At 41.1% G+C, this 21829-nt stretch overlaps 1 protein-coding gene and 1 pseudogene across 1 annotated transcript in view; both read left to right on the top strand.

Annotated features, from left to right (window-relative positions):
- The window catches only part of FOXP1 (forkhead box P1), a 695473-nt gene that overhangs the window by 74595 nt on the left and 599049 nt on the right, over window positions 1-21829 (top strand). The window lies entirely within an intron of this gene.
- Window positions 2923-20066, top strand: LOC125930714 (H/ACA ribonucleoprotein complex subunit 1-like; annotated as a pseudogene).

Below are 21829 nucleotides of genomic sequence, written 5' to 3'. Positions count from 1 at the left end.
TTCCAATTCTAAAATCAACAGAACTTGATGCCCTTACGCAGAGATGGTAGGAAAAAAGAGACTCAAAATTGGCTCAGTTTGGACTACATTAGTCATTACAGAATGCAGGGAGGAAATGATGGGTTGTGCTTTGGTTTTGTTTCATTTTGGTGGTGGGGGTGGCTGTTAGGAGGATGATGGGTTTGATTTATTTCTACCTTATTACTTATTTCTATATTCAAATAAATCATAAAAATCATATAAATGAATCATATATATTCATATAAATGATCATACATTTATTCATATAAATAAAGTCATAAATTTGACTTTTGGGGGTGTATACCCTTCTCGGAGTTTTAGCTCATGTGTAGAATCATGGAACCACCACCATAGAACACAGAACAGCTCTGTCACCTGAAAACACTCTCTTTTCCACCCCTTTGTAGTCATACCTTTCCCCAGCTCCTAACTCCTGGCGACCAAAGATCTATCCCTATAATTTTGCCATTTCCAAATTGTCATGTAAACAAAGTCATATGAATACTAACCTTTTGAGATTGACTTCCTTCAGTCAGCATAATGCCTCTAAGATTCATCCCATTTGTTGTATGTCTCAATATATTTTTTTTTAATTGTTGAGTAGTATTCTTTGGTACGGATATACCATAGGTAGCTTACTCATTTACTGTTGAAGGACACTTAGATTTTCTTCAGTGTTGGGCACTCATGAATGGAGTTGTTCTAAACATTGTTTTTCCTCTCAGAAAACAGAGATGGGATGTGGGGGGTTTTTTCTTCATTTTTTTGAGGTACAATATACATAACATAGAATTAAACCATTTTTAACTGTGATTCAGTGGCATTAAGTTATCACCATTTTTGTACAGGTTTTTGTGTAAACGTATGTTTTCCTTTACCTAGGGTAAATACATACGGGTGACATCACTGACGTCATTTGAGTATTTGCGCCTTTAAATTTATAAGAAACAGCGAAACCGTTTCCCACAGTGACTGTACCAATTTGCATTCCCACCATCAGTGTAAGAGATTTCCAGTTGCTTCATATCCTTGCCCGCGCATCGTACTGACAGCACCCCCCCACCCATTCTAAAGTGTGTAATGCTATTTCATTTCGCTTTTAGCTTTCATTTCCCTGATTGTTAATGATGTTGCATATCTTTTCATGCTGTTTTTTTTTTCCCATCAGTTTAACTTCTTTGTGAAGTGTCTGTCCAAATCTTTTGCCCATTTTAAAATTGGATTGTTTGTTTTCCTTCTGTTAAGTTTCAGAACTGTTTATATATTTTGTATACAAGTCCTTCACTGGATATGTAATTTCCAAATATTTTTCTCCTGACTTTTCATGTCTTTTGCAAAGCAAAAGTGTTTAATTTTGATGACGTACAATTTAGCAATTTTTCTTGTATGGATTGGCCCTTTGGTGTCATAGCTAAGAACTCTTTGCGTAACACAAAACCACAAAGATTTTTCTCCTCTTTATTTTTCTAAAGGTTTTATACTTTTAAATTTATACTTATTATCATTTTAAGTCCCTTTTTGTATAAAGTGTGAGGTATAGGTTGAGGTTCACTTGTTTTTTTTAACATATGTACATCTGTTTGTTGCAATATCGCTTGTTGAAAAGACCATCCTTTCTCTATTCAGTTGCCTTCTTACCTCTGTCAAAATCAATTGGCCATGTTTATTTCTAAACTGTATTCTATTCTTCTGATCTGTATGTCTATCCTTCTGCCAGTACAACATAGTCTCAAGTGTCTCAAGTGGTATTGTAATAATTTTTAAAGGCAGTAGTGTGAGTTCTCCAGTTTCTTTTTTTTTTTTAATTTGCTTTTGCTATTTTGGTTGTTTGCTTTCCATGTAAATTTTAGAATCATATTCTCTATCTACAAAAAATCCTGTTGGAATTTTTATTGAAATTTCCTAAATTTATAGATCAATTTGTGAGGAATTTACCTTTTAATTATTTTCAGTATTTCGATCCATGAACATGGTATGTCTCTATTTACTTACGTTTTCTTTAACTACTTTGATCAGAATTTTGTGATTATCACCATATATATCCTATATATGTTTTACTAGATTTATAACTAGTTTTGAGCTATTATAGATGGGATTTTTTTTAAGTTGGGTTCCAATTGTTCATTATTAGTTTATAGAAACATAAATTGTTTTTTTCTCTAACCATATTTATGTACAGAATCCGTAAATTAAAATCAGCAAGAAATACAGTACTGTATATATTCAGTTCTGTAGCCAACAGTTATATTACCCCTAATATAACTGTCTAATATTTCTGCCTTGCTTTTTTTTTTTATTGAACTATGATTTACATATAACATTATAGTAGTTTCAGGTGTACAACATGATTTTATATATATATATATATATATATATATATATATATATGATGAAATGATCACCAAAGTAAGTCTAGTTAGTATCTGTCCCCATACTTAGTTACATTTTTCTGTGTGTATGATGAAAACTTTTAAGATTTTCTCTCTTAGCAACTTTCAAATATGCAATATAGTTTTATTAACTATAGTCACATTGCTGTGCATTATATCCCTATGACCTATTTTTTTATAGCTGTAAGTTAGTACCTTTTGACTCCCTTCACCCATTTTGTGCACCACCTCCCCCGCCAACCTCTGGAAATGACCAATCTGTTTTCTATCATCTTGAGCTCTGGTTTTGTTGTTTTGTTTTATTTGTTTTTGATTTCATATATAAGTAAGATCATATGGTATTTGTATTTCTCTGTCTGACTTGTTTCACTTAGCACAATGCCCTCAAGGTCTATCCATGTTTTTGCAGATGGCAAGATTTCATTCTTTTCTTATGGCTGGATAATACTCTGTGTGTGTGTGTGTGTGTATGTGTGTGTGTGTGTGTGTGTGTGTGTGTGTTCATTATCAATGGACACTTAGGTATGTGTTGATTTTTTTTTCAAAATTTGAATTTAAATTCTAGTTAGTTAATATATAATGTAATATTGGTTTCAGGAATAGGATTTAGTGATTCATCACTATTACACCCAGTGCCCATCATAACAGGCGCCCTCCTTTATACCCATCACCCATTTAGCCCATTCCCCATCCACCTCCCTCTATCAACCCTCAGTTTGTTCTCTATCATTAAGAGTCCCTTATGGTTTATTTCCCTTTCTTTTTTTCTTCTCATATGTTCATCTGTTTGTTAAATTCCACATGAGTGAAATCAAATGGAATTTGTCTTTGACTGACGTATTTCACTCAGCATAATACACTCTAGCTCCATCCACATCATTGCAAATGGCAAGATTTCATGATTTCATTCTTTTTGATGGCTAATATTCCATTGTATATATATTCCATATCTTCTTTATCCATTTATCAGTGAATGGACATTTGTGTTTTTCCCATAGTTTGGCTATTGTTGATATATGTGTTGACTCTTATAAATAATGCTGCAATGAACATGGGGGTGCATAGATCTTTTTGAGTTAGTGTTTTTGTTTTCTTCTAATAAACACCTAGAAGTAGATTGCTGGGTCATATGGTAGTTTTATTTATAATTTTTAAAGAATTTCCATACTTTTTTCACAGTGGCTGTATTAATTAACCTTCACAACAGCAGTGCACATGGGTTCCCTTTTCTCTGTATCCTCACCAATACTTGATATCTCTTGTCTTTTTTATAATAGCCATTCTAATAGGTGTGAGGTGATATTTCATTGTGGATTTGATTAGTGACATGGAGCATCTTCCCATGTACCATTGGCCACCTGTATGTGTTCTTTGGAAAAATATATATTCAGACGCTCTGCCCATTTTTTAATCAGATTGTTTGTTTTTTGCACAGCTTTTTGCACAGCTGACCCTGAATCCTATGACCATATTAACTCACTTATTAGTTTTTTCTTTTCTTTTCTTTTCTCTTTTCTTTTCTTTTCTTTTCTTTTCTTTTCTTTTCTTTTCTTTTCTTTTTTTAGAGAGAGAGGGCTCAAGTGAGTGAGGGGCAGAGAGATAGAGGGAGAGAGAGAAGCAGGGCTCACCCAAAGCGGGGCTCACTTGAAACAGGGCTTGAGCCCACCGGAAGCAGGCTTGTGCTTACCTGAAGCGGGGCTCAGTCTCACCAGATGCAGGACTTGAACTCACAAATGGTGAGATTGTGACCTGAACCGATGTCAGATGCTTAACTGATTGAGCCATTCAGTCGTCCCCTCACTTAATAGTTCTAAGAGGGGTGAGTTTGGGTTTGTTTGTTTTTTTGAGATTTCTTGGAATTTTCTACATAATCATATCATCTGTGACTAGGCACAGTTTTATTTCTTCCTTTATGAGCTAGTTGTCTTTTATTACTACTTCTTACCACTAACTAGGACTTTTAGTATGATGTTGAGTAGGAGTAGTAAAAGGACACATCATTGTGTTTAGGAAAGCATTCAGTCTTTATCAGGCTGATGTAGTTCCCTTCTATTTCTGGTTTGTTGAGTTTTTAAATCATGAATAAATACTAATTTTTTAAGTTTATTTTTATTTAGTTTGAGAGAGAGAGCACAAACAGGAGAGGGGCAGAGAGAGAGAGAGAGAGAGAGAGAGAGAGAGAATCCCAAGCAGGCTCTGCCCTGTCAGCACAGAGCCAGACGTGGGGCTTGATCTCATGACTGTGAGATCTTGACCTGAGCCAAGATCAAGAGTCATATGCTTAACTGACTGAGTTACCCAGGAACCCCTAAATACTGAATTTTATTGAAGTTTTTTTTTTTGCATTAAGTATCTGATGATGTGGTATTTCTTCTTTATAGCTTTGATATGATAGATTACACTGACTGTTTTTGAATTTTAAATGGATTTATATTCCTGGGATAAATCCCATTTGGTTGTGATGTATTTTCTTTTTATATGTTGCTGGATTTGATTCCCTAATATTTTGTTGAGAATTTTTGCAGCTATGTTCATAAAGCATATTGGTCTGTATTTTTCTTGTGCTGCCTTTTTCTGGTTTTGATATCAGGGTAATGGGCCTTATATAATTAATTGGGAAATGTTTTCTCCTCTTCTGTTTCCTGGCAAAGATTGTTTAGCATTAGTCTTATTGCATCTTTAGATGTTTGGAACAGTTTGCCAGTTAAAGTATCTGGGAACTGGAAGAGGTTTTTTGGTTTGTTCATTTGTTTGTTTTGGAGGGGCAGATTTTTTTAAGTTGATTTACTTATTTTGAGTTAGGGGGCAGAGCAGAAAGAGGAGAGAGAGAATCCTCATGCCAGGCTCAAACTCTGAAACCCTGAGATCATGACCTGAGCCAAGGTCAAGAGTCAGATGTTTAACCAACTGACCCACCCAGGTACACCGGCAGCAGAAGATTTTTAACTATAAATTTGATTTCTAGATAAGTATAAGATTATTCTTTCTTCTGAATTTTGAGAGTTTGTTGCTTTTAAGAAATTGGTTCGTTACCTCTAAGTTTTTATTTTTATTTATTTTTTTTTAATTTTTTTTTTAATGTTTATTTATTTTTGAGACAGAGAGAGACAGAGCATGAATGGGGGAAGGTCAGAGAGAGGGAGACACAGAATCTGAAACAGGCTCCAGGCTCCGAGCTGTCAGCACAGAGCCCGACGCGGGGCTCAAACTCACGTACCGCGAGATCGTGACCTGAGCCGAAGTCGGCCGCCCAACCGACTGAGCCACCCAGGCACCCCGACCTCTAAGTTTTTAAATGTATGTGTATATAGTTATCATTTCAGTGTGTGTGGAGTCTGTAGTGATGTCTCCTTTTTCATTTTTGATGTGATAATTTGCATCTTCTTTCAGCTTTTCTTTGTAGATCTGGTTAGCGGTTTGTCATTTTTATTGATCTTTTCAAATAATCACCTTTTCATTTCATTGATTTTTTTTCCTATTATTTTTATTTTCAGTTTCTTCTCTTAATTTTTTTTGAAGTTTATTTATTTATTTTGAGAGAGAGAAAGAGAGATGAGAGAGCATGAGCAGGGGAGGGGCAGAGAGAAAGAATCCAAAGCAGGCTCTGCACAGCACAGAACCTGATGTGGGGTTCCAACCCACAAACCATGAGATCATGATCTGAGCCAAAGTCAGATGGTTAACCAACTGAGCCTCCCAGGTGCCCCTGTTTTCAGTTTCTTATTGTATTTATTAGGACTCCCTTCTGCCTTGCCATGGAATTATTTACTCTTATTTTTGTTGTGTCTTAAGTAAGAGGCTTCAATTGTTGATTTGAGATCTTTGTTTCCAAGTGCTACAAATTTCCATATAAATACTGCTTAAGTTGTATCCTACACATTTTGGCGTGCTGGATTTAATTTTTATTCAAATCAAAATATTTTCTGATTTTCCTTGGGACAATTTTGAATGTCTTTGCTTGATAATTCTAACATTAGTATCAGTTTGGGATTGGTTTTGATTGACTTTTCTCATTATTATGGGTCCAATTTTCACTTTTATATGCCTGGTAATTTTTGATGGGATGCTAGATATTTTGGATTTTACCTTGTTAAGTGCTGGATATTTTTGTATTCCTTTAAACATTCTTGGACTTTGTTCTGGGACAAGGTTAAGTTACTTGGGAGTAGTTTGTCCTATTTGGGACTTGCTTTTAAGCTTTGTTGGTTGGGCCAGATCAGCATTGGGTTAGGGTTTGTGATTCCCCATTACTGTGGAAAGACCCTTCTGAGTACTGCCCCTGATGCCCTGTGAATTACAAAGTTTTTCACTCTGATTAAGGAGATCATCTACTATTTCTGGTAGCACATGAGCTCTACAAAGGATTTCTTCTGATTCTTTTGAGTGATTCTCCCTACCTCAGGCTTCAGGTGGTTTTTCACATTCATGGAAGATCAGTTCTCCACTAAATAATCAAGGGGACTCTCAGCAAATCTCTGAGTCCCCTCTCCTTATACTCTGTCTGGTACCCTGCCAAGTGAACCTTAGCCACTTTTGCCTGCCTGATCTGCCACCTCTGTGCTCTCAACTCAAGGAGTGTGCCAGGCTCTGCCTCATTCCTCTTCCTATGTCAGTAGCCTGGAATATTTCTCCAGAGAGTAAACTGGGGTGACCGTAGGGTTACCCTGATTCTTTGGGTGATGATAAAATACATGTTACTGCTCAGTAGATGTTTACAAAAGTGTTTGGATGGGAAGGTCAGTTGAGTACTGGAGAACAAGGACATTATTGGATCAGCTCACCAGGAAAGATTTTGGAGCTTCAGAGAATGATGGCAGCTCATGAGTGGATTCCATGTGAGTCAGATTCTAAGAACCTCAGTAAAGTGGAAAGAATGATGTCATCATGATCACCATCATTGGAATTGTCTATCACCACCACTATGTTACACAGCCTGTACTCTGAGATCGGGGGTAGGGGCTCCATGTGAGTTTTTGAACTTGATCCTGGTGGTAGACATGCAGTGACTCTCCTCAGATCATAGCATAATTGACTAATGGTCCCACCTGCTGTCCTCTGAAGCCACCATTGTGTTCCCAGCACTTCCCACAGCCATTTCCCCCAGCGCCCCCCACCAGCAATTGAGTACAACAGGGATTTGGGTTTCAGGACTTTGACTTTGCTGAAACTTCCTTGCAAGTGTTGCTGTAATCTAAGTCTTTCCCTACCCAAACTCCCTTCTTTGCCCTCTGCCTCTATAGCATCATTCAGACACTCTTTGTGATCTGATAGCTCTTTGCTTCCTTCATTTCCCCCATTACCCTCCCAGGCATTTTCCCCAGTAAAGTGTCTTGGTGTCTGCATCTTGAACTAGCACATTGCTCATGTAACTCTAGGAGACAGGAATACTATTTGTTATAGACTGAACTGTGTCCCCCTAAAATGCATATGTTGATGTCTTAACCTCCAGTGGGACTATATTTGGAGATAAGGCCTATCAGAAGGTAGTTAATATTAAATGAGGTCATAAGGCTCAGGCCCTAGCCTGGTAGGGCTGGTGTCCTTTAAGAAGAGGAAGACACACCGGAGATCCCCCTACACCCCCCCCCCTCCGCTCACTGTGGGCACAGAGGAAAGACCATGTGAGGGCACAGTGAGAAGGTGACCATCTATAAGCCAGGAAGGGAGTCTCACCAGAGACCAACGCTGCTGGCACCTTGATCTTGTACTTCTGGCTTCCAGAAATGTGAGAAAATAAATGTCTTTTGTTTAAGCCACCCTGTGTGTGGTATTTGTTATGCCAAACCACACAGATGAATACCCCATGGTATTGTACAGATATGAAAAGTGAGGATTGGAGAGGAGAGGTAACTACCCCAAGGACACACAAATCATAATTGGCTGAATTAGATCCAAGGGCAAGTGTGACTTGATTATTTTTTTGTAATGTTTTAAAAGTTTATTTGTTGATTTTGAGAGAGAAAGCATGAGTTGGGGAGGAGCAGAGATGTAGGGAGAGAGAGAAAATCCCAAGCAGACTCTACACGGTCAGTGCAGAGCCCAATGCCAGGCTCGACCTCACGAACCGTGCCTTCATGACCCGAGCTAGAGTCAGACGCCTAACCAAATGAGCCACCCCGGTGCCCCAAGTATGATTTTAAATTCTGCTTGTCATGACCATGCTATCCTGGCACTCCCTGGGCCACGGAGGACGGAGAGGCAGTAGCTTCAGTGTGAGAGGAGACTGCAAATGAGGATGGACTGTGGAAGGAAGACTTGGGAAGAAGTTGGCGGGGGGGTTAGTTTGGAGAATGCTCAGACTCCTGTCCATCACAGATGTGGGGTTTGGCCAGAGGTGCACGTGGCATCAGTAGAGCAAGCATGTCTTTTCAAGGTGGAGGTCGTGGAGGCTCTCATTGAGGTGGGGGCTTCATTCCCCATGGCAGCAGCAACCATGTCCCACGTGGAAGTGGTCATTTCACAGGTGGCAGTGGCGGCAGAGGAGGATGTGGACAGGATATGGCCGCACAGGCTTTACCAAAGGCCAAGGCCAAGGACCTCCGGAAGGTGTCATTTTTATTAGGAGAGTTGCTGCATCCTGGTGACGAGGACATAGTTTGTAAATGTACTATAGATGAAAATAAGGTGCCTTCTTTCAACGCTCTGGTTTGTTTGAGAGAACAAAGAACAAATTGGTAAGGTGAACTATTTGGACAACTTTGAGATTTTTATTTTTCAGTTAAATCGTCAGAAACTATAAAGGTATCTTCCTTTAAAAAAAACAAAAAAACTGCAGAAGTTTTATATGGACCCATATACCCTGCTAGCAAGGCAGAAGTTTTTACCTCGACCTCCAGGTGAGAAAGGAGGTGGTGGCAGAGGGGAGGTCGAGTAGGAGGAAGAGCAGGATGTGGCTGAGGTGGAAAAGGAGGTGGAGGGTGGAGCTTCAGAGGAGGAAGGCGGTGGTGGTTTCAGAGGGAGAGGATGTGAAGCGTAACAGCTGACAGAGAAACTTCCTGTGGGATCGATGGCTGTGTGTCAGAAACTTGTTTCTTGAGCAAGTCTTGAAGACCTGGTCATTTTATGACACTAGAACTAAAATGTCAACGCCATGTAAAAATGAATGCCACAGGGGCGCTTGGGTGGCTCAGTCAGTTGAGAGTCCCACTTCAGCTCAGGTCATGATCTCGAGGTTCATGGCTTCCAGCCCTGCATCAGGCTCTGTGCTGACAGCTGAGCCTGGAGCCTGCTTCGGATTCTCTGTGTCCCTCTCTCTCTGCCCCTGCCCTGCTTGCACTCTGCTCTGTCTATCTCTCTCTCAAAAAACAAAACAAAACAAAACAAAACAAAACAAAAGAGTGCCACAGAATAGGCATTTTTGCTCTAAAAGAGAAGGAACATGTGTTTTAATGTTTTGTACAATGCTTGTAACTCTGTGGGTGCTTAATAATTGGGCAGTTTTCGTTTAGGGAAAAAAAAAGACAGGGGGAAGCATTTACTTATAAGAGAAACTATTTAGTTTTTTTAATTTAAAAAATATTTATTTTTGAGAGAGATTGGGGGAGGGGCAGAGAGAGAGGGAGACGCAGAATCAGAAGCAGGCTCCACGCTCTGAGCTGTCAGCACAGAACCCGTTGCAGGGCTCGAACTCAACAAACAGCGAGATCATGACCTGATCCAAAGAAGGGCACTGAGCTGACTGAGCCACCCAGGTACCCTGAGAAGCTATTTCTTTAGGATAAGGTGGAAGAACATTTGGAGGAAAAAGGGGGATAGCTAGGTGATTTTTCTTCCTCAACTCTTAGAATAATTATGGAAGAGTCAAGGTCTTCGAACAGAAAAACCAAACCAAAACAAAACAGAAAACCCCAAAAAACCCTTGATAATTAAGAAAATTCACAGAGGCCAGAATTCAATGTGGTCGGCTAGGGACTGCCCACCGGAAGTCAGTTCCCAAATGGGGATGTGTGGAGCCCCACCCCCCCCCCCAAGAGGGGGAAGTAAAGAGCTCCTGGAGCCAGGGGGGTGTGAGGTGACAGACAGAAGTGCTGAGAAAAGCCCGCTCAGTGAACTTTGCAAAAGAGAGAGAGGGAGCGCCAATACTGAGGAAATCCCAGCTGCCGGTGACTAGACATAATATCTGAGCAATTACTGACTTTCTCTTTTCATCACAATATTTTCGTGTCTTGTAGACACAGCTAAGATGTCACGAATGTAAATAATTTAGTGCAGTGTTGTCATCTCTTGCTGAGTTGCCTTAAGCTTGACATTAGTAAAATGCATCTTACTTAAGGAGAGTTTTCAATACTTATTTGCTTTTGCGGTACAGAGACGGATGATTATGCTTGTAAGACGATTTGATAAAAAAAAAAAAAAAACAGCTTATTTCATAAGAAAAAATTATGTGTTGCATATTGTTTTCTCTCCATATGCCTTGGAATCTTTCAGTCAGACGGAAATGTGATACCTCAGAATCAATTTTCCACTCCTGTAATAAAAGCTACACCAGTTCATCCATCAAAAATAGAGGTGGTTTAGGAAGAAATGACTTTGCTTTCATGAAAGAAGTCCCAATGTTGTTTTATTTAAATATCTAACTTCCTGGAAAACTTGATGTGGGCGGTGTGTGTGTGTGTGTTTGTTGTTCTTTTTGTTAGTAAACAGGAAGCCCCTGAAAAGATACACTCCCAGGATATAAATTCAGATTTTCTCATAGTTTCTTTCTGAATGGGTTTTCTTTTGTTAATTTTCCTTGCCCCTTCATTACAGAGCTGTATTAATTACTCATCTCTCTCTGTCTCTCTTTCTCTTTTTTTTTTTTTTGGAAGATATTCTGAAGTGGTACCCCACAGACATAATGTTATGACAATGGAATTTCAGAGTTTTGGTTGACTGCTTGCACAGAGGTTTTATTTGGACAGGAATGCAGGACATTGGCTTTTTTAACAGAGGCTATAGCTTTTCTTTCTATTTTTTTTTTAAAGAAGTTACTTGTGGGAAAATAGTTGAGAGTATCTTATTAATGATTTTCCCCGTGGATTTTTGTTTATTTCCCACCCCATCCCTCAGATCTTTCTAACTAAAAACAAGCCTCCGTTCCCCATCTTGGTTCCAGTGGTTTAAATGTTTGTTGGTATGTGACTTTGTTTAGCAAAGTTTGTGTGATTCTTTTTCTTTTTTTTTCCCCCAATGATCTCAGTTTGCTAAACATTGCATAATTTTTAAAAAATGTAGTAGATTATTATTTGGCCTCCCTAAACTTCGTCGTCGTTGCTGTTTTTTTACTTCACTCAGATTATTTTATGAAATCAGTCCAATCCCAAAGTTGTTTGTTCTTGGCTTTGACTCTGGGTGGAGGTGTGCTGTGATTTTCATGAACTTTGATGTTTTCTGTCTTATGTAGGCTGGGACTTGAGAGTTTTCAGCAGTTTTCCTGCAAACCAGGGAAAACTGTGTGTTGAATAAAGCCCTTGCAATAGGCTGTTCACCCCTTGATTCACTTTGATGTGCACAATTCTGCAGATGGCTTTTGGCCAAGAGCTCTTGTGCTGTTCATGTTGGAGAAAAGAAAGCATAGAACATAGGTGGTTGGCCCTCGGACAGACTTATTATGTAAGATCATCTAGTCCACAGATAAACATGTGGCACAAATATCCTATTCTTCCCTCCTCTGCCTGTAGCAAAAAATCAATCATCAATCATGTTTTTTGGTTTTCGTTTTTTTCTGTTGGGCCGTCATGGCCACATAATCTTTATTGACATGGTATCCCAGGTTCCTGCTAAAATGCCAGTGCAGTGGCATATGAGATGGAATCTCTATCAGGAGATTATAACCTATCTCTTACATGTCTGGAGACATGCGGAAGTTCAGGGTGAGGCCCAGGAATGTTGGAACTTAGAATGAATCCCCAAGAGTTCAATGACACAAGCTTGACCTAAAGCTATACAACTTGCCAACGGTGCGATTTGGGGCAAAGTTCTTTACCCTCTTGGGCCTGTATTTACCCATACGGTGTGTGAAAATAGAGACTCCATCATACGACTGCAGGAAAGTAAAACCAGAATAATGTACAGGAAGCATTTAACCTAGCCCTTGGTTGTAGTGTTCAATCAATGGGGCTGTCATCATCATCACCCTCATTATTAGGGAAGGTGACTTGTTTGAGATACTACAGCTCATTAGGACTAGACAGGGTTTCCCGGTTTAAATGTCAGCAGTACTGACATTTAAAGGGCCAGATACTTCTTTGCCATAGGAATTGTCCCGGGCCTTGTAAGATGCTTAGCCGCACCTCTGGCCTCTACTCACCAGATGCCAATAACCTTGCTCCCCAAATTGCGACCAATGTCTCCAGACAGTAACAAATGTTTCCTGGGGGGGCACAATTTCCCCCAGTTTAGAACCACTGGAAAAGACTGAACTTCCCCTTTGTGCCTGAACCTACTGTCAGGGATGTCAATCGTGTTGGTTTTGTCATTGAGTTCCGAGGAATCTTTAAAAATATATATATACATCAGCTACCGGCTGCTTTGACATTTCTGCCTTCATATCAGGTTACAACTTTTTCTATTTACCAACCTGTGAGTAGTTTTGTTTAACAGATTAGTAGTTCCGAGGTTTTTTTTTAAGTTTATTTATTTATTTTTGAGAGAAAAAGGGGGGGGGGAGAACAAGCCAGGGAGGGTCAGAGAGAGAGGGAATCCCAAGCAGACTCTGTGCCATCAGTGCAGAGCTCCATGCGGGACTTGAACTCACCGACTGTGAGATCATGACCTGATGCTTAACTGATGGAGCCACCCCAGTGCCCCTAATAGCTCCAAGTTTTAATTAGGCTTGTGTAGTAGAATTTAAAAAAACTGTGAAGGAAAATGCTCATAATATAATTTTCAGCGATAATAGCTACAGTCCAAATTGTATAATAAAAATGAGGGTATAATTCATTTGCATCTTATTATGTGTTAGACACGAGATTATAACCTTAATGTTCCCATGTCATACGATTGCTGTGATGCACAAGACTAGTGTGATTACTCCCATTTTACCGATGATGTAACAGAGGCACAGAGTACCTTGCCCAAGGACCCACCGCTATGAAGTGGCAGAATAGGCCATCCATCCTAAGCAATTCGTTTCTACAGTATACAAACAGACATGCTAGAAAAAGATAGGGAAAGATATGTGCCCAGATGTTTACTGTGATTACTTATAGATGATGGGATTACTGGTGTTTGTTTCTTATTATTTATATTCACTGTTTTCCAAATTTTCAGGTTTGATTATGATTTTTAAAAAAGCATTAAGAAAAAGCTGTAATGATGCACCCCGGCAACTTTCATAAAACAAGTGATTAATAATGTTTACAAGAGGCTTCCTCCTATTCATTTGATCTTGCTTAGGACTGATTGAAAAGCAAGAGGAATTGTATCTTCAATTTCTCACATTAGATACCAGAATCAAAACATACAGATCCTAATGTAACACATGGCTATTGAGAAGTGGGGGTTGTACGCATTTGGAAGCTACTTTTCCCATATAAGGTTGTTCTGTAAGTCATCAGATGGAATTTTTAAATAAACATATTACGTGTTATAGATCTGAAAGAATGTCGTCCTTCAAGATTTCCTACCTTGGAAATTCTCTGTTTGTTTGAATGATGAAACCAGTGGAACATCTTTTGAATTTCACTTTTGATTATTGTCTTTAAAGCTTCTTTTTGAACAACGCAAGAAACCCCGGCTTCATTATTTCAGTAAAACACCAGGAATTACCCACTTGGTTGCTCTCCCTCCCAACCCCAAGGCATGCTCTGAATTACTGTTTGGTCATTTTCAAAAATCAAACCGAGCCACGTGGATAACATTTACCATAAGAGGCAATGTTTTAACCAGTGTCTTAATTTTCTGAAGGAAATTCCAAAAAGGGAGATCCAAATGTGGTTTGATGAATGGAATCATTGTAGGAATAAATGCAGAGATCTCGAAGGTGAATACTTTTAAGTCTACTGCACACATTGGGAACCATAAATGCAGTTCTCTGTGTGTGTGTTCACTGGCATTATTTTATAGCTATGCATTATGTGTTTCAGTTCTGAATATGATACTTGCCTGGCTTTATTCCCTACGGCATACATTTCCAATTTTAAATAACTTTGAAAGATCTCCTGTGTGTCTGTTCATACAATTAAAAGGTCTTGGTGGTTCTGGGATCCACGTGAAGCTTTAAGTCTAAAAGAACTCATGTAAATACATTTGTTGAGCTAGGAGACAGAAAGGTCACTAGAGGTCCAGGTTTCTCTTTGTCTGCTGGAGCTGACATAGAGGGCTTACTGCTGGTTGCTTCTCAGGTGAGTGGAGACCCCACTTGTGGCTCTCAGGGCCCTACCCCGCTCACTCACTTCCTCAGGACTCCCCCCGCAGCCCTCTCGCTGGCCTCCAGAATCTGATGCTCGGCAAAGCCACTCTTGTGTTTGAGATCCCTGTAAAGGGAACCTTCACTTTGAATTCGATCTCTCTTTTCTGAGTTGAGTGTTATTACCATTATTTTATAGTGGGGGAAGTGAAGGCCAAAAGCGATGGAGTCTCCTGACGGCGGAGTGACCCCATTGCTTGATCCTTCGTTTGTTCATTCATTCACTCAAATATTTAAGTATTCAGTGTGTGCGCTGAGGAATTTGTAATGAGCAAAACAGAGAGGTCTCTGGCCTCGCGGAACTTATTTCTAGGGAGAGAGCCACGTGATAAATGAGTAAATTAATCAAGAAATAAGCCAGAAAGGTAGATAATTTTGGAGAAGGGAAGGACTGTATCTAGAAGAGGTCATGGAAGTTTTCTCCAAAAGGGTGTCATTTTAACTGAGACCTGAAGGCTAGAAAGATGTAGCCATGCAAAGAGCTTGAGGAACAGCATGCCAGGTACAGGGAACAGCAAGGTAAAGGCTCCAGTCCTCTAGTAGGTCATTAAAGACAGACTAACCACAAGTATCATCGATACATAAAATAGACATAAAATAATATTTTCCTAAAGGAGGTAGTCCTGACACAGGTGAATTTTAGAGAGAAGCATTTGTAAGGAAGCTAGACAGGAGAGAATTCTAAATTCTACATTTATTTATTGTGAACCAGAAAGGGCAACTTTAACATTCCACATAACCAAAGAGCTGCTGTAATTTTTTCAAATCCTAGTATTCAGTACTCAACCTGACCTGAAACTTTGAGAAAAGCTGGGGTCTTCCTTGTTAAGAGTTTTCTTGCCCTAGAAAAATCTGACTTCAATGGATACTGGAGCAAAGCATTTTTGAGGGAGTGTGTCTATGTGTGTGTCTGTTTTCTCTGTTCACATGATTTCTTTTCCCCAGAAGGAGACCAAACTGTTTATAGGGAAGATGGAAACAAACAAACAAGTGGGTAATACACTTCCCTTCCAAACATTCAGAAACATGTGACTGTTGCCATGAGGCCCACAGCCCAGCCATGCTTGATTCTTGGGAGCATACATGCCTTGCTTCCTTGGGGATGATAATATAAATTATCCAGACCATTATCATCTCTTCTCCAGAATTCTAACTTCTGAATTCTGACCCAGAAAATGCACCATTCGTTCCCCCTGAGCATAAAATTCATGCTGCTCAGTGTCTGTTGGAACAACCAAGGAAGATTTGATTGGCCTCATCTACCTTCTGCTGTCCTGTGTCCTAAGACAAGCATCCAGAAGAGGCTATTTTCTGTGGCCCGGAGGGAAGACTGATTTTGTTGTTTCAGTTGGAGCCTTGTACGTGTGCCAGAATCTAATCTTTATTCCACCGTATCTCTCTGGGCCCCGAATGCTTTTCAATGGAATGCCACTGAGAGATGTGTCCTGCCTCCTTCCCTCCCTCCCCCAAACCATATTTTGGCGTCATTTAGTTTTTCTGAATCTTTCTGGGACCAATAGCCTTTTTCTAACTAAGCTGGGGCTTCAGATGGGTTTTCAGAGCGAGCTGATCTTTCCACTGTTGGTAAATTTACCTTTAGACTTCTTTGCAGTGGGTTCATAATGACCATGTTACCTTTGCAATGCATTTACTTCTCTTTTTATGCAGTGCCTCCAAATCTACAAAAGTTTTATTTGGGATCTTCTTAGAGTTTAAGTGATAACTCTAACAAAATGCATCCTTTTGGCGAACTTGGTCAGTTTACATCGGTGGTTATCCACTCTAGTTTCTTCTAAAAAAATTTCAGTTGAAAAAATTACATAGAGTTCACCAAGAAATTCACTAGAACGTAACCTCCATAAGGGCAAGGATTTTTTTCATCTTTCGCTTACTTCTCTTCCCTATTGTTTAAAATAGTGCTTGGTACACAGGAGCATGCCGGGAGTATTTGTTGAATGAGTGATTGCATGACATGGAGATCAGGCTTGCTTGTGTGAGGGGCCCTGGCAGACGCCTACTTGTGCTTCTCGCAAGACGATCAGATAATTCCTCCAAAACCCATCTGCATCCTTAGACTCAGGTTAGATGTAAAAACCATCACAATGCCTAGGCTAGCAAGTCTTGGAAACAAATATTTTTTGGCTCCGAATCATTCAGTCAATCCGGTAATCATTCTGACATTTCCAGCATTGATCGTTCCAACAGTGGGGCTCCATGAGCTGTTGAGGAGCCACGCAGAGAATGGATGCATTAGCAGTGAGAAGGTGGGGCCGGTGACCCCCCCCCCCCCCCCCCACGTAATAAACTCCCTAGCTTCCTACACCTGAGATGCATATGCCCTTGGACTTCCCAGAAGAAGGGGAATGTTAATTAGAACATCCAGATGAAGTTTCTGCCTAATTTAAACCCCATGCGTCATCTTATGAGATGCAGTATCCCTAAAGTTCTCATCCATTTGTCGCCACTTCCTTTATTGCGTTTTGTTTTTAGACCGACAGCCGTGAGGCTGACAACACATCTGACGTTGTTTATAGAGTCACGGACTCTAATAAAGTCTGCTTAATCATGATGGAGCGAAGCAGTACTGCCAAGAGCTTTGTCAGAACTAGAAGGGGGTTGGCAGGTGACTGACCCGGGCTATGGAGCCCACCCTGAGCTCTATTCAAGTTAGAAGTGGCCTCATCTTAAGCCATTCTGGTGTGTGTGTGTGTGTTTTAATTTTGAGAGAGAGACAGCAAGTGGGAGTGGGGGTGTTGGGGAGAGAGAGAGAGAATCCCATGCAGGCTCTGTGCTGTCAGCACAGAACCGGACACGGGGTGAGAACCCAAGAACTGTGAGATCACAACCTGAGCTGAAATCCAGAGTCAGATGCTTAACTGACTGAGCCACCCAGGCACCCCTAAGCCACTCTGTTTTGAAAAGAAAAATGGGCTACTCAGTTACAGATGCAAAGGAAATGGATTTCTGCTTGTCTTTTTTATCAGGTAAATACCAACGGCAGGGAGAGGAATGTTGGTGGCCCAGAGAGAGTCCTGCCCAGAATGCCTGTTCTGGGGTGGGGGTAGGGGTACCCAGAGTAGTGATTTTCACCTGAGGACAATTTTGTCTCCCAGGGGACATTTGGCAAGGTCTGGAGATGTCTTTGGTTGTCACACCTGTGGGAGGGTGTCACTGGCATCTAGTAGGCAATGTATAAAACAGCCCCCCAGAGCAATGAATTATTTGGCTCTAAAAGTCATTAGTGCTTTTAGAAGCACTAATGGTGGAGAAACTGATCTGAAGAAGCCTTGTTTCCTCTCTTGCGATTGTCCCTGCCTCGGGAGGTAACTCTTCTGTTGCTGTTTTTCAGTTCTGACTTAGAAAAAAAATTACCCCATCTTATGCTTGCATCAACAGTTAGTAACATGGAGGCCGACGGGGTTGCAGAGGTGGGCGGGGCCGGGAGCCTAAGAGGAATGATTTGATATGCACTGAGAAAATCCAGGTAAAAAGTTTCTCTCCTTCCAAGCTCTGAGGCCTAGAATTCCTTCAGATCAAACCTGGAGAAACCTTGATCAGGGAGTCAGGATTCCTGGGTCTTGAATCATGCTCTGCACTTCCCAAAGCACTAAGATTTGTTGAGCATTGACTGTGCACCCAGCTCTGGGCTAAGCTATGCACATGTATTCTCCTAATTCCTTCCTCCCAGCAACCCTGTAAGATGTGTGCAGTTACTACCGCTATTTTGCCGAGGAGCAAACGGAGGCTTGGAAAGGTTCAGGAATTTGCCCAGAGCGGCACAGTCGTAATCATGGGGCTGTGATTTTCCAACAGGTAGGTCTGATGCCCAGGACTCTGTCAGGAACCCGCATCTTATCCTGCCGTAGCTCTGAGGTATCTTAGTTAACCTAAGGAGGAAGTCGATCCCCGTGACTTCTAGGAACTTCTGACAATGCTATGATGTCCTTATAGGTTCCTTTGTTTTACATCTTGCCCTTCTTAAAGGTTTCCCTTTAACATGGAAACAGTCCAGGATAGGTAACAATTGTAAATCCCTATGAAGGATTCTAAACCTTAAAGTATATCATAACCAGCTGGTGAGCTTCTAAAAATGCTTATTTTCGTGGCTGCTCACCAACACTCTGCTTTAGCACGTTTGAAATGGGCGCCTAGAATCCTGATCCTCCCCAAGGCCTCCAGCCAAGTGATTCTAATGCATGGGGTCTGAAGCCCACAGTAAAGAATACTATTCCGGCCCCTTTTGGGGAATTGGTTTAATTGATTGGATGCTGGCCACAGTGGAAGTTAGGAGTGTTTTGGGTGAATTGTGGCGCCTAGATTCCTCACCTTGGCAGACCTGGCTGTGCCTCGAGTCCTCCGGTTCAGCTCCGCCCATTGGTTACCAAGTACTACACATTAGACTCACCTGGGTGGGGAAGCTTTTAGGGGCCCCTGGTAGCTCAGTTCGTTAAGTGCCTGGCTTTGGCTCAAGTCATGATCTCCTGGTTTCTCATTTCAAGCCCCAAGTTGGGTTTGGTGCTGACAGCTCAGAGCCTGGAGCCTGCTTTGGATTCTGTGTCTCCCTCTCTCTCTGCCACTGGCCGCCCCCCCCCCCCATCCCCGCTCATGCTCTGTCTGTCTCTCTCTCAAAAACGAATAAAATAAAAAAACATTAATTAAGAAAATAAAAAAAAAAGAATCACCTGGGAAGCTTGTAAAACCGTGCCAATGGGGCACCTGAGTGGCTCAGTCGGTTAAGCGTCCAACTCTTGATTTCAGCTCAGGTCATGATCTCCTGGTTTGGTTTGTGAGATCCAGCCCTGCATCAGGCTCTGTGCGGGCAGAGGGGCGCCTGCTTGGGACTCTCTCTTTCCCTTTCTCTCTGCTCCTCCTCCGCTTGTGCACTCACTCTTTTTCTTTCTCTCTCTCTTTGTCAAAAATAAATAAGTAAATAAACAAATAAACATTAAAAAACAAAAGAGAACACCATGCCAGGTCATGCTCTAGGTCAATTAAATCCCAATGTCTGGGATTTGGAACTGGCTTCAGTACTTTTTTTTTTTTTTTTAAGATTTTTTAAGATTTCCAGATTCCTTTGCTCACCCGTTTGGGAACCACTGTCAGGCGTGTTATGGATTGTACACCTTTTTACCTGAAAGACACTTCCACTATCCCAGTCCTTCTTATGTCATAAGACACATCTGCAAGCCACTCTATTCTCTATCGGCTGTGCAGATGCCCCCTCTCACTCCTCTGCTTTTTATACTGCGTTTAAGTTTGTCAGCTCATCACCTTGTTTGTACTTACTATGTGTCTTCCCCCTGAGGGAAGAGACTTTAACGTGTATGGCTCTCACCTGATAGGAGGAGCAAGGCTAGGTAAGGGAAAGAAAAAACAAAAGCCAACTGGTCTGCCATGGCTTTCTTCGTGCCAGCCCAGATGGAGAGGAATAATAATGGTTATTATAAGGAGGTCGCCCTGGCGCCGGACTCCTTGAATAAAATACCCTAGTAAAACTTTGGACCTCCCTCTTCTGGGGAGGAACAAAGAATCCTGCTAAAAACAGTACCTTTTAAATAATGACGTTATGACTGATATTTTGAAATTGGGAGTCTGCTGACAAATGATTCAGAATGTAGGAACAATTCAGAACGCGGACCAGCTTTCCTTACCAAGACGTTTGGGGCGACTCGTGAAAGCTTGGGAAGGAGTTTAAGAATGAGTCAAAGTTCTCTCCAAAGTTTCCCTTTCTCTCTTTTGGTTGGTTGTTACCTTGGTCACTTAAGAAACAAACCCCGTCATCCCGAACTGACATGGTGACTCAGTTTCCCCAAAGACAGGAGTTGCACAGGGTCTGACTGTCGCTTAGATGTCCCTGCAGCTCTGTTAGGCTCTGCAGCCTACCTAGAGTTTTTAATGCTTACCTATTTTTAAGAGAAAGAGAGAGCGCGAGCGAGCATGAGTGGGGGAGGGGCAGAGAGAGAGAGAGGGGGACAAATGATCCTAAGTGGGCTCTGTGCTGACACTAGCGAGCTGATGGGGGACTCGAACTCAGGAACCGTGAGATCACGCCCCAAGCCGAAGTCAGATGCTCAACCAACAAAGTCACCCACGTGCTCCAGCCTAGAGGTTTAAAAATGAAGACTCTTTGGATGAAAAATCTCGATTTCTCGCCTCTCTTGAAAATTCAAAAACTCTTCCCGCCCTGAGTTCACTTATTTGGTGATAACAGTCAGCATTTGCCCCACCCCCACCCCCTTTCTTTGTTACTTATTGTGAGAGAGACAGAGAGAGTGTGAGCAGGGGAGGGGCAGAGAGAGAGAGGGAGGATCTGAATCAGGCTCTGCTGTCAGTGCACAGCCCAACAGGACCCATGAACCGTGACCTCATGACCTGAGCCCAAATCAAGAGTCAGAAGCTTAACCAACTGAGCCACCCGGGCACCCCTTTTTGTGGAGGCCTGTGTGCTCTAAGTTGCCAGTCTGCACTCCTTCCTAATTCCACACAAACCATTTCAATTTAAGTTGCCTATCTGAATTTGGGGGGCTGGGGCATCAGTATCACCTGTTGAAACTTGTGAAAACACCAATTGCTGGGCCCCACCAATCTTCTTTAAGGAAGGGTTGTCGGTTCCCTATGTATGTATGTATGAATATATGTATGTGAGTTTGTATACATGGAAGTATGTGTATATATTATCAGCATGGGCTTACGTGTATTTATTTCATTCTTTAGGTTACAATCCAGTAATATTGTTGTTTCTTTTCTTGCTTAAAATGTCTGAACTTAAGGCATTGGGGGCTCTTTCAGGTTGGTTCCTGTGCCTTTTCAGTAAGTCTCTCCACACCTCACCCAGCCTTCTTTTTTTAAAAAGCATTACCTTTAGCACTTTCTGGTACCAGAAGATGCCCCAGGCTTATCTTGTATTTTCTATACTTCGCCTCAAGAATTAACTAGTTCTCCAAGGATCCTTGTTTCTTTTATTGGAGAAAGGTATTTAGAAACCAAGGTCTGGATGCTAAGTGTGCTCATTGCTAGTGGGGTGTCACTG

This window comes from Panthera uncia, chromosome A2 (genome assembly GCF_023721935.1).
Source record: "Panthera uncia isolate 11264 chromosome A2, Puncia_PCG_1.0, whole genome shotgun sequence".
NCBI lineage: Eukaryota > Metazoa > Chordata > Mammalia > Carnivora > Felidae > Panthera > Panthera uncia.
This window is presented reverse-complemented; position numbering and strand designations above follow the sequence as displayed.